At 47.4% G+C, this 13,797-nt stretch overlaps 1 protein-coding gene across 1 annotated transcript in view; it reads right to left on the minus strand.

The window, feature by feature from the left end:
* The window catches only part of ATP6V0D1 (ATPase H+ transporting V0 subunit d1), a 38,103-nt gene that overhangs the window by 23,597 nt on the left and 709 nt on the right, over positions 1–13,797 (minus strand). The window lies entirely within an intron of this gene.

The following is a 13,797-nucleotide window of genomic DNA, read 5'->3' on the forward strand; positions in this document are numbered from 1 at the left end:
GCCTTGGGCCCTGTGTGTCATAGGTTATAGCTCACCTGTATTCCTCAACTCCCAAACCTTAATTTCCACACTGGATACCACATGGTAAGACACCTGGGGGGATGGAAAGCACCCCAGAATCAGGGCCTTTTTCACCTGACCACCCCTTCCCAAGTTGGAGGCTGGGCACCAAGAGGCACAGTACAGGTAGCCTTCAGTGAATAAGTGAAAAACTATCAAAAAATCTAGAGAGATGGGACTGGAGGAGCCAAGATGGATGTCAGGAGGCCATAAGCAAGGCCTTGAGCCTCACCTGGACCCAGTTTCCCTGGGAAGTTATGAGGCTTGGATAAGGTTACTTGCAGGGGCCCAGTCAGCTCTGATACTCTACTCTGATCAAGCCTGGATCTCAGCGACTCTCGCCAACTCCAGTCCCTGAGGGCCACGCAGGAGCTCAGAGTGAGCCCAGTGGCCTGGCTACCCCCTGAAACAGCCCTTGCAGAGCTTACAACAGGTGTGGGGAAGGCCCGGGGCTGTGGAGCAGCGGCAGACAGGAGAGGCCAAGCTGAAGCAGCAAAGATACCACAGACGACTCCTTGGAGGGGAAAGCCCCATCTATCAGCCAAACACAAAGCCTCAGCTGAAGTCAAAGCCTAAAAACCATTGCCTGAGCGGCCAAAGGCGGGGACAAGCCTGGTCCAGGGCCAGGCCAGGGTTGGCCAGGAAAGTGGGGCCTGGTCCTCAGTGGGGGCTGTTCCTCCATACATCCCTTTACCTGCCTTAAGTCTGCCCACCCTCAGGACCACCCACTCACATGGTGGTAGGGGGAGGGTGGGCAGCCGCACCCTAGGCCCTGGAGCTGCAGAGTGAGCTACAGGGTGCTGGGTGCAGATAGGCAGAGCAGGCGCCAGGCCCAGCCCACGTGGCCCTTCAGGGCCTTGATTTTCCTGCCTCTAAAAGAGGAGGAAGGCCATTATTCCCATGCAGAGTAGATTTTTTTTTTAAAATCATCTAAGGAGTGGGTATTGGCTGAGGCAGAAGCCACAGAGGCCAATGGAAAGACTACTCCAAACTGGGGTGCAAGGTGGAAAGTTGTCAATTACCTGACAACCTGACTGTGTGTACCTATACCCTATAGAGCCTGGGGTGCCTGATTTGGTCTCTCCCAGAGTCACCCGACACACATGTCCCTGTATGTAGCACATGCACCCCGACATGCCCCGCCCCTCAAAGTGCTGAAGAAGGCTGGGAGGAGAGGAGTCTGTCCTGAGGATGTATTTTCCATCTCCTGGAGGGAAGAGAGTAGCAGAACCAGAGTGGAGGCCACCCAGGGAAGGATGGTGCTTCTGGGAGCCTGGGGAGCATGGCCTTGACTCCTGGCAAGCTCAAGCTCCTACCTGGTGCCCCCAAGACCCTTGGTTCATAGCTGGCACACTGCACTGAAGCTGCTGCTCCAACTCTGAGGACTGCCAGTGTGACCCAGGTGGAGGTAAATGAAGACAACTTGGAGATCAAGCCTGCAGCAGTCTGCACTGGGCACTATGGTGAACAGCGTCCCAGGAGAATTCCCTGGCCTTCCTCTTCCTTACCCAGGAAGCAGGGGTACAGGGAGGTGAGGGTGGGAAGAGATGGACAGACAGGAGACACTGAGCCACAAGCCCTGTATAACCTGGGAAGGCTGACTGGGAACTCGAGTGAGGGAAGTAGGGCCCAGGGCAGAGTCCCAAGGGACAGTGGCTTAAGGCAGATGCTGCACAGAGAAGCAGAGGAGATGCACCAGTGGGTCCAGCCACACCCCCTTCCCTGGCCCTCAGACAGCTGAATGGTCCTGGTGCACCCCCTTGTGGCCAAAGGGAGGAAGGCACTGTCAGCAATCCAGAGCTCGGCTCTGGCTCCCTGGATTGTAACAGCCTTGGACTCCAGGTACGTATTTCCCTTGGGTTAAATGGGGGAAAAGGCTGCAGGCACCTGCAGAGCCAAATGGAACAAGAATAGGACTGGGGTGGATATAAGTCAAGAAAGCCAGAATGGAGACAAAGGGAGCCTGAATCTGATCATGAGGGACTAGTCTGTCTTGCATCAGTGAAATAAGTGACCTTCTGAGGGGTAAGAGTGAAGAGGATGCAGAGGAAGCCTGGGCATGTTCAGCCCTCTACACGCTTGTCCTCCAGTTCCCCTAGACCCTCCCAAGGCTCCAAATCCCTTAATTCAGCTCTCTGCACCCTGTATCTAATGCCTAATAATATATCCTTTTTTAAAAAGTGCTTAATAACACAAAAGCAGAACAATCTACAACATGGTGCGCTCCTCCCCCATACCTCACATCCTAGCCCCCTGCCAAAACCAATAAAGAGTGGTCTCTCAACCAACCACACAAATACCTACTGAGCACTCACGCTGGCTAGGCACTGTGCTGTCGAGAACTAACAACATGCAAGTGATTCGTTTCATTTTACAGATGAGCAAACCAGCTTCAAGGCATTAAATCACAATGGACAGGGTCACATGGTTGGCCAGAAAGGGAGCCACAGTCTCCTGCTGCCTGGCCTCACACACAACTTCAGAAAGGTCCTGGTGACCCAGAGAGGGCCTAGGGTCCTAACCCTGAGCAGGTACAGGTGATTTACAAGAGAGACCATTACATCATGTGCTCACACCTGTTCATTCTTGATGTCAACCCTCCTAACAAGCTGGAGCGTGTCTGAAAGCTGAGCCCAAAGCACAAGAACAGCTACAAGTAGGAAAAGATGTCCAGTGTGCTACAGTCTACACCGCTGACCACATGGGGCCAGGGGCAAGCCACTGGAGGCAGACCTGGGCCCTCAGAGACTGTGGCTTGGTCCCATTTCATTTAATGTCTAATGGCCGTAATTCGAGAGAAGCTCTGCTATGTTCAGTGTAGGCTGCTACGAAAGCAAGACTAATACATTCCAGAAAGGGGTTATGCAAGATGTTTAAAATCTGGATCTTTCCTTCTCTGCCATCCAGAAACCTTGGTCACCCTGGAAGTCTCATCTTCAAGGGTCCTGAATGGCTGACATTTGCCTGTGCTGAGGTCACTTCAAAAGGCCCTGAGGTTCAGACACTGGCTCCACCTCAGAAACCAGGCCCAAGAAATCAGTGAGAAAACTGAGGGACAAGAGTGTTATCACCCACCAGAGCAAGTTCTAACATGAACTCCCAGGGCAGGGCTTCTGAAACAAAGGTTATCAGTTCCTGTGTGGACTGTCCTGACCATAAACAGCTTCCCAGATAAAATCAAGCTACAGTATACACCAGTGCAAGGTGTAATCAGTGAAGAGAAAACAAGAAGTGTATGGGGGATTGGGGGAAGGCGACAAGGGGAAAAGAGAAAAATGGACAGGTGAGAGGTGAGCTGAATATGGACAGGGCTCTGAGGTTCTATTCTGAGTGACATGAGGCTCTGGGCCTCATGCATCCCTTGAACTCTGAGTCTTCTTGTGTAAAGAGAAAGGAAGGGGCTTGATGGGGGCTCCCTAAGAGTCAGACCAGCCCTACAACGCCGTAAACAAAAATCTGGAAGAATGCCCTAGCGTCACCAGCAGGAGACTCGGCTTGGATGGCTAATGGGTTAAGTGCCTTCTCTTTGTTCACCTATATGTTCGAATTTCTCTTATTTTAGATATCTTCAGTGGATATTTTAAACGATAAAACGTTTGTTCACTACAACACATCTGAATGATACAAGAGTACTTAAAATTAAAGACTGATGTATTTCCCCTCCCAATCCCTCCAACCCTTCCTCTGCAGAGGCTGCCACTCCAGGTTGGTTGTCTACGCTTCCAAACACATTTTCATGTGCACACTACCTGGCATTCTACTAAAATGGGACTATGTTACACACAACACTTTGCAGCTTCTCACTTAACAAGATATTTCTAAATCAATCTTCATGGAACATCACACTTTTGAGCACCTGAATAGTATTCCACTGTGAGCACAGACCATGGTTTATTTAACCATTCCCCTGTCAACAGCAATCCCTCTGGTTCTGACAGGTTGCTGTTAGTTACCTACAAGGCTGGTGTGGATACCTCTGTGCATGCCATCCTGTGCTCACCTATGGGATGCGACCCTGTAGGTGGGTGTGCAGGGTAACATAGTACCTGCATGTGCAGTATTTAAACAAGGCAGTAAAAGCTTGTTCCTCAAGGATCTATATCAAGTTACCCTTCCACCAACTCCCCTTTTGGAATTTTTTAAAAAAATTATGTTTAGGACTTCCCCGGCAGTCCAATGGTTAAGAACCCATGCTGGTATGATCATTACTGGTATAATCTCTGGTCGGCAGGAGAAACTGAGATCCCACATGCCACGAGGCACAGCCAAAAATAAATAAGTAAAAATTATGTTTAGTTAAAAAGAAGATCAAAAAAGAAAAACAGAAGGGACTTCTGTGGCAGTCCAATGGTTGAGACTCTCGGCTTCCACCGTTGGAGGCACGGGTTCAATCCCTGGTCAGGGAACTAGGACCCCACTAGTCGTGTAGCAAGGCCAAAATTAATTAATTAACTTTTTTTTAAAGACACCTACATTAAAAAAAAAAAAAGTAAGAAAAGAAAGAAACCACCCTGCCCAGTCATGCAGGAAGGATGCACGGCAGGGGTGTGAAGGGGAACCCCTGCTCTGTTCACCAAATTAGGTTCCATGCCAGGTATGCTCCTCAGGGCAAGCTTGTGTCCCCTTGGCCCGCTGTGAAGGCTGCTCTCCAGCCTCCTGGCAGGACTTACGGCAGGACAAGGCTTCTAAAGGAGTTTGCCCTGGTGGCAGGCCAACAGATGGCGTAGGCTGAGCTGCCACCGGCCAACATGCTGATGACGTCCAGACTGGAATCTTCAGTGCTGCTTCCCTGGAGCTCCAGATCCACACAGCCACCTCCCTCAGACACACAGACAGTGCTTCTGAGACAGAGCACCTCCTCCACCACCTGTCCATGCTCCAGACCTTCTCCTCTCCTGGTTGGCCCCGTCTCAGAAGCAGTTCTAGCACCCACCCACACATCTGAGGTCAAAATCCTGATCTCAAACCCCTCTCACCTCTATACCTAAAGCGAACTAGCCCAATCTTGTCGGTCTCCTGCCCTAAGCTGGTCTCTGACCCAGTTCTTCTTCTGCCCACATGCCACTCCTGCCCCAGTTCAGCCTTATTCTCTCACCTGGAGAGCTAGAATAGCGTATCCTCTAACCTGGCTCCTCCTAAACCAAACCTCCAGAGCCCCGTATCCTGTTTCTAATCACATCACACCACCAGCCCTCACCCCCTTCACAGTCCTTCCCTCCTCCATGTACTGAGGGATCAAGTCCAAGCTGGCTCATGGCAGCAAGACCTCCCTCCTGGCCACCCCTGGCCTCCGTCTCTGCTCTGGGGCCTCATCCTCTTGCAGCAGCAATCAGCTGGAGAGGAACAGTCTAGTCGCCACCACGGATCCGTGCCAGCTCATAAGTCACTGGGCACGGGGGGAAGGGGTCTCTTCACACAGCAATGCCACTGGCCAGGGCAGCTGGGACAACACAGGCCATCAGACACTGAGGGGAAAACTTCAGGTGCGTGCGGGGAGCCCTCACAACTCAGGAGACTCGATGCAGCTGTGGCTTTGGTCCATGTGCTAACCCTCTCCATGTGTACAACCCTCCCCAGAGGGCCCCCCTCCCAGAGCTGCTCCCTCGTGCTTGTGGTCATCGGGTTGCCAGAACTGTGTCCTCTCTCCCTCTGGATCACATCTGGCTGAGGAGTTCTGGGCTGAGCTAAGTTTGTCTTGCTGTCTAAGCCATGGTCACCCAATTTCATCAAACCAATATATTCTCCTCTGACAAACAAAATGGAACATACAAAATGTTTCCAGGCAAGAAAATAAACAGAAACTCTTGAGCAAGACACTTCCCACACACTGACCCTGACCTAAGTGAAGGATCTCCCTCTTGCTCTATTACAACTTTCATCCCTCCTAAGCCACATATCTTCCCAAGGCACCCAAGGCCTTCGATGAACCAGCCCGAGGCAACTATCCACCCTCAGCCCTGCATACCCCTGACACGTGCTCTATTCTCTTGCTGGTTCCCAATTTCTCCTGATCTTCTATGCGGTTTGATGTTTCTGAAACTGCAAACGCCTTCTTCCCACCACCCCGACTTGGCTACTTTTGTGTGTGACAGTTTTACTGAGATATAGTTCACATGCCATACAATTTTCCCATTTAAAATGTACAATTCAATGGCTTTTAGTATATTCAGTTGTACAACCATCACAATTAATTTTACAACATTTTCATTGCCCCAAAAAGAAGCCCTGTAAGTTGTTGCTCCTCACATGCTCCCACTGTCCCAAGGTATGCCTCATGCCTACTGGACATTCGGCACTGTCTTTTTTAAAAGTCTCTACTGAATTTTTTATAATATTGCTTCTTTTGTTTATGTTCTGTTGTTTTGGGCCATAAGCCATGTGGGATCTTAAGCTTCCTGACCAGGGATCAAACCCGCACCCCGTGCACTGGAAGGTGAAGTCTTAACAACTGGACCACCAGGGAAGCCCTCAATTCTGTTTTGATCTCTGCCAGTCTGTCCATTAGGTGCACGTGCCCCCCAGGCAAGGCCTGTGTGATAGGTTTTCATTGCCCACTCGGGGCCCAGCATGGCACCTGCCTCCCAGGAGTGACGAGAAGGAATGATCATAGTGGGAGCAGCTGGCTTCCCTGATTGCTCACTTGGCACCAGGCCCTGTACTTACACACCGTTAACATCTCAGAGCGATTCTATTAATGCTCTCATTGTGCAGCTGAGGATAAACCACTTGCCCAGGGTCACAAAGCCAGTAAGAGGCTGAGCTGAGAGTCCTCAGTGAGCCGAGCTCATCTGTGGGCTCCGCTCTGTCCATCTACTGTCTCTGTCCATCCACTCTGTGCCTGGCCATCAGTTTCCAGCCCTGCTTTTCTCTGTTCTCATCAAGGTCACCACGACCTCTGAACAGCAAACCAAATGGAGAGCTGTCTGACTTTATTTCAATATCCAGGACACCTCTGTCAGTCACCACCCCTTTCTTTCTCTCCTACCCACCTCTCAGGGGATGCCTTTGGCCTTTCTGGCAGGACCATCTTTTGCCCCATTCTTGCTTAATGGAAGCTCTTCCTGAGGGAGGGTCTCACCATCTAGGGTGTCTACTCTTCTGACTCAATTCTCTCCTGAGGTCAGTGGCCACACTTCTACCCTGATTCCCCAAGCTCACACCTGAGCCGCAAAAATAGCCTCCACCTCTTCATTCAAATGGCTCACAGATCCCTCAATCCCATCTTCTTGCTCTTTCTCCAAACTGTTCCTTCCACATTCTTCTGTCATTTCACCGGCCACCTACATAGGTGCCTTGCCAGGGTGGAGACCTCAGTCTTGACTCTTCATTCTTCCTCAGCCTCCTTATCCAACCCTCATATCCTATTAATTCCTCTCCCTATAAATTCCCCCACAATGCTCCCTGCCAATGCCTAAAGACATCTTCTTTGCCCCAGGTTACTTCTAAGACCCTGCAGACTGTTCTTCCCACCTCCAGTGTGGCCCCAACCCCTTGGAAACACACTTTTCAGACTGCAGGTACATTCTAGAGTACAAAGCAGGTAGTCTTACCGTCCCATCTCCTGCGTTCAGGACAAAGCCCTTCCTGTGGTTTTTGCAGTTCTTCAAAGTTAATCTCTTGGGACTTCCCTGGTGGCCAGTAGCCAAGACTCCATGCTTCCACTGCCGGGGGTGTGGGTTCAACTCCTTGTCAGGAAACTAAGATCCTGCATGCCACAAGGTACGGCCAAAAATTTTAAAAAAGCAGCAACAACAAAGATAAACTATTTCCAGCCACATTCCTGGCCACATCACAGTTAGTGCTGAAACCTAACTGTGCCACTAATAACTCATTAGTGCCACTCCTGGAGACACCATCTATGTTTGCATCTGCAGTTTGATGTGGCCAAGACCAGCCTGGAGTCTCACTTTCCTCTTCCTATAGAAGACTGCCTCTTGTGAAATAATGTTGAAATGCAGAAGAAAATGCTGTAATGAACAGAAGGCAAGTGACTCACGACAAAGAGGGATAAAGTGCTCTGGAAGACAACCAGCAAATCAAGCATGTGAGCTCTTCAACCATGATCCCTGAGCATCTAATTCACTGGCTGAGGAAAACCATCCTTGGGACCACCGAGCTCACATGGAAGCAGAGAAAATCACAGAGCTCCTCCTCCTGAATGTTAATATATTTCTTTACAACAAGAAGGAGATGCGCTGAATGGTCCAAGTGTCAGGGAGAGACCCCTTCCAAATTAGGAACTCACATCTGGTACCCATCAGCTGAGTTACAGCTGCATAATCCAGCAAGTCACATGCTTTTTCAGTATTTTCCAAGTTTCTGAGTAAGAGGAGAGCTAATTCATTGCAAAATCCTGGAAATAATGACCAACTCAGCAACAATGAGAAACCCCTGGACTCAGATTATGGTCCCTAAATATCTTTTTTTCCTATAAAAAGAACCAAATTGCCTAAGAGAAATGATGACTCTAGGCCTGGATCAAAAAATGTACAAGATAACATTAGAATATACTGTCATCTCAGCAGTAAAGAAGATTACAGGGTTATGTCAAAAAACTTATACTTTAATAGGCAGCATATTGTATCAGCTCCCATTGGCCAAAGGACAATTTGAGCATTGATAAAGTTAAAAGATTGAAGCATAACAAATATATTAAAAGCCTAAGTGTGTTATGATACTAAACAAACAAAAAGAAGAGTAAACAAACCTCATTAGTCATCTTTGGAAGATGTTGGAAAACCAACTCATTATTTTGGAAGCTAGTAAATAAGGGAAAGAATCAAGTATTTATCTTGCCTCTCCTATACAGATGGTATGTCAAGGTAATCAAGTACTGGATTTAAAGTACTAGAGGGGTCAAAGTTCTAGAACTTTCTAGCTTCAGAAGGAATTCTGCTAGCAATTCCAGAAGGAAAGATAAAATTAAAATATCACCATTTTGCAACCCCTAATGAAATCACGGTTCTAGGCAATAAACATCAATGATTCCTTTGTCATAAAAAGAGAAACAACTAAACAGAAACAACTCTCAACAGAAACACAAACATTACCTATTAAATATTGCTTTCAACAAATAACCAGATTCTAATTAAGTTTCTTGATCTAACTACCAGTTAACAAGGGACACATTAAACTATACAGCAGAGAGAAAACCAGCAAAACTGAAATGAAGGAAAATCTATAGGGTGGTCGGAGGGGGGTTCAGGATGGGGAACAGACGTACACCCATGGCTGATTCATGCCAATGTATGGCAAAAACCACTATAATATTGTAAAGTAACTAGCCTCCAATTAAATTAATTTTAAAAAGGAAAATCTACAAATTAAATGACCCAGCTTCTTAAACAAATAAAAGGAAAAGTGAAAGAGAAAATCTATATACTAAAAGATTGTGACAGCATCAATTGCTTGATTGATGGATCATAACCGGACTCCAAGTGAAACAAATTGTATTAAAAAATCATTTGAGACAATCAGACAAATTTAAACCCTAACTGAATATTTGATGACACCCAAAATTAATGTTTCTTTTAAAGGAGGAATAATAGGGTTGTGGTTATGTTAACAAAAAAAGTCATGATCTTTTTTCAGAAACACCAAAATATTTACAGCTGAAATGATACACTGTCTGGGACTGACTTCAAAATAATTGGAGTGGGGTGATAAATGCAGCTATTATCAACACAAGATTGATAAAGGTAACAAGAACTGAACAAGTTGTAATTACCTGTCTATTACTCACAGGTTCATTATACTATTCCCTCCAATTTATATATGTTTAATGATTTCCATAATAAATCAAAGTGAATAATAAGCAGTTTTTAAAAGGAAAGGGGAGATTTTGGGGGGCACAGCCAGAGCCTCACTCATACTTATATTCCCAGCAGCCAGTCAAATTAATACCAATGCTTTTAGGCTGAACCAAGGTCAAAGCTGAGGGTTCAAGCTCAGAACTGTTACTACCTGGAACACCTACTTGGCTCTTTTATTTGGCCCAGAAGCTTGCACAGAGTAAGCCTTCAGGAAGTGTGTTTTTGAATGAACAAATGAAGACTTGAACATAGAAATAGTACTACACATATTCCTCACGATCGGAAATATGTTCACTTAGTCACATACAACCACCTCGAATTTAGCCAGCCTCTGCAGAAGGTGGTGCCCCAAGCCACCACTCTCTCTGCCTCCATGTCCAGTGCTGAGGGGCCAGGGGCTTCCCCACCTGGGCTCACCTCAATTAAAAAAATTTTTTTAATTTTATTCATTGGCTGCAACAGGTATTAGTTGCGGCATAAAGGCTTCCATAGTTGTGTTGCGGGGGCTTAGCTGCTCCAAGGCACGTGGGATCTTAGTTCCCTGATCAGGGATTGAACCCATGTCCCCTGCACTGTAAGGCAGATTCTTAACCACTGGACTACCAGGAAAGTCCCTCACCCCAATTATTTTAAATGAAGGGTCTGAATTCCCAGATTTGTGCTCTCATACCCCAAACCCCACCAGCCAGGACTCCTTTTGGTCCCGCTGAAGGCCCAACTATTTCTCCCCAACATGCTGGTCTCTCTGCCTGAAATGCTCCTGCCCAGCGCACCCCACCTCACACCCACCCCAGCTCTTGCTCAGCTGGCTCCTCATGGTTCACACTTCAGCTGGAAAATCCTTTTCTCAGCAGGGCCTTAATCAGCCCTCTTTAAAAAGAGTTCACCTCTGATTCTCTATCACTTCTCCACCGTCCTTTTCACACCCATCACCCTTAATATTCCTTTGCTTTACCATAACAGTAATAGCAGTTAACACATTGACCGAGTACTTACCATGTGCCAAGTTCATGCCAAGTGATTGTCTTTTTTTTTTTCCCCTAAACAGTTCTCTTTATTAATTTGGCCGCACTGTGAGGCATGTGGGATCTTAGCTCCCCATCAGGGATCAAATCCATGACCCCTGCATTGGAATGCAGAGTCTTAACCACTGGGCTGCCAGAGAAGTCCCTAAAAGAATTATTTTGTTTAGCCTTCACAATCGCTCCATCAGTAAATATATGTATATATAGTTTTATTTATTATTATTACCCTTTTGCAAATGATGAAGCTCAAGACAGAGCAGTTACACGGCCACAGAGCCATGAAATAGTGAGCCCACGTTTGTAACCACTATGCTACACTGATTGCTTAATGTCTTTTCCTGGCCCCTTATAGTCTCCACTCTCAAGACTTTAAGGGAACAGAGAACATTATTCAACAAAGTATCTTAAACCCTACCACGGTGCCTGGCATAAAACAGGTGCTCCCTAAGTATAGGTGGAATGGATGAAAGCATTCAAAGTAATACTGTGTTAAAAGGGGGAAAAAAGTAACACTATGTGGTTTCTCTCTCTTTGACCCACCTCTTCTTCCCCACAAGTCCCTAGGCTTCCAGGAGGTATTGAGCACATGCAGACATACTTAGAGCTGGAAACAGGTTTTGTGACCACCCAGCTCTGTCCCCTCGGTTCACCAAGAGGTAGGACTTTCTCCTACCTCTGAGAAGAGACAAGCAAGGTGCACAATGGAGGATGCATAGACTTCAGAGGTCCTTAGAGACTAGTTTTAGCAAAAGAGGCTAGTAGCAGATGCTCTGACGAAGTGGAATGCAGGAAGGAGGGTGAGGGTGTGTAGAGGATCAAGAAGTACTGGCCCTACCTTGCAGAACAAACACCCACTCACCACCCAATGCCCAAGCCTTCTGGAAACTGTCCCATTTCTAAACATATTCTTTGGAAGCCTCATCTTCCCAAGATACACCTACAGATCTCACCAGGGACCACAGGCTTCCTTGGTTTCTCCTTCCCATCTTCCTCCCTACTCTTCCCCTTTTCCCTGGAGATAAGGAGGCAAAAGCATCCAGCAACAAAGGGCTGGAGGCCAGGCCTCTAATGTGACCTTCAGAAGGCCTTCTTGTAGGGGACAAGAGGAGTTTCTGGGCACTTCTTTCTGCCTCTGGTTATCTCCAGACCCTGAAATTCCTGAGCATATCCAACAGAGTCCCAAGAATCTCAAACTCTATGTTAAGTGATTTCTAGGAAAGCAGCACAGACACAAGAGCTGCAACTGGATGGAGGGGGCCAAAATTCTAGCCTAGCATGGCCACAAAGGGGTTCTCAGATGGTATGGTACAAGGTCTGGGCCTTAAAGAGTAAGAATCACTGGGCTTCATCAGGATAAGAAAGAAACAGAGGAAGTGGCGTACGCAAATAATCCTGAAAGGAGCTAATATTTATCTATCTCAGTGCTTGGTGCTAAGTGTTTTACACATAATAACTTGTTGTTATCTAAGGATTTGGCGAGACATGCACTGTTAATGTGTCAGATGAAGGATCCAAGGCCTAGAGGTGTTGAATAACTTGGTTAAATTAGGTGATTCAGTAACTGGTGGGGCTGGGATTCAGTCAGATTTGAAAATCCAAAGTCCACCACAAAATGTGCACCAAAAGTTGGGAGTGGCTTACAGGAGGGAAAGGAACATATGTGAAAGAGTGAGGGAATCGCTGAATGTCATACTGAAGGACTGGATGGTGATCCACAAGGGGGACCATGTGTGAGCAGCGCTGTACCAAGAATGGCCTAATGTGTTTATGGAGGATGATGAAAGATCTTCTGGGTATTCTGTGCCCCCAGAAACTCTACAGGGGTGGGGCAGGAGGGCAGCAGCAGGAGTGAGGAAAGCCTAAAAAAGAAATTTACCAAATGCCAGTTGGTAATCTATGCTGTCCACATTCAGATTTAAGCCAATAAAGATCTTCCTCCAGTCCCAGTCAGTCCACAAAATTCCCATTAAATACCACTGTGTGCCAAGCCCTGCCCTGTGCAGCCTCCCTGTTTCTCCTGTTTGCCACAGTGAGGACAATGAGGCTGCTGGCAAGTTCCTACAACCCAGCACAACCACTCTCATCAGGGAGGTGAAAGACATTTTTTGCACATTTACGTTAAAACCATAATGCCTACAATTGTATTTGAACTTCAGTAGGTTTTAAAATTTTAAAGGATTTATTTTCACATCACTGGCCTAGTTTGCAAGGTCCATAACAACTGTTTGTGTGTGTGTTTTTAAATTGGGCTCACTTTTAACCTCAGTAAGTTTATAATGAGAAAATTTTCTCCTGAAGGTGAACATCCGGCCATCTTCCCGCTCCAGCTACCAACCAGAAGGCTAGCAGTACCTCTGTTCAAGGCATATCACCTGGAGGTCAGGGATGGGAGCTCACAGCCCAGCCACTGTGCCCTTCACTACCAACTAGGGGGCAGGGGTGGGAAAGGAGAGGAACAAGAGAAGGCTGGACTCAGGGAAGTCGCTACCTCAGTAAATCTGATACTGTGCCTCAGGGAGTCAATCCCACTTCGGAGTTGTGCGTCCTGAGAAGGGAAACTCCACTTCTCACCACTCCTGTGCTAAGCAACCCTATCTGAACACGCATCCTCATGGTGGGAATTATTGCCAGATACACGTGTATGAACTTCCAGACTTTCAGGGCTCTCCCAAATACTGCCTTCAGGAGTGAAGTGCCTTCAAGATCCCCAGCCAGTGGATCGGCGACGGAAGGAAACTAGCTAAGCTGGCCCAGCAATTCTCCCGAAAGGCTCACTCCGCAGGAAAACACAATTATGCCAAAGGCCTTCGTGTACGTGTTGGGAGGGAAAGCAGGGGACTTTTCCGATTAGCTTCCCTAAGCGCTGCCAGGAGACAGCTCTCTCGCTACGTCAGCGTAGA

This window comes from Ovis canadensis, chromosome 14 (assembly GCF_042477335.2).
Source record: "Ovis canadensis isolate MfBH-ARS-UI-01 breed Bighorn chromosome 14, ARS-UI_OviCan_v2, whole genome shotgun sequence".
In the NCBI taxonomy this organism is placed as follows: domain Eukaryota; kingdom Metazoa; phylum Chordata; class Mammalia; order Artiodactyla; family Bovidae; genus Ovis; species Ovis canadensis.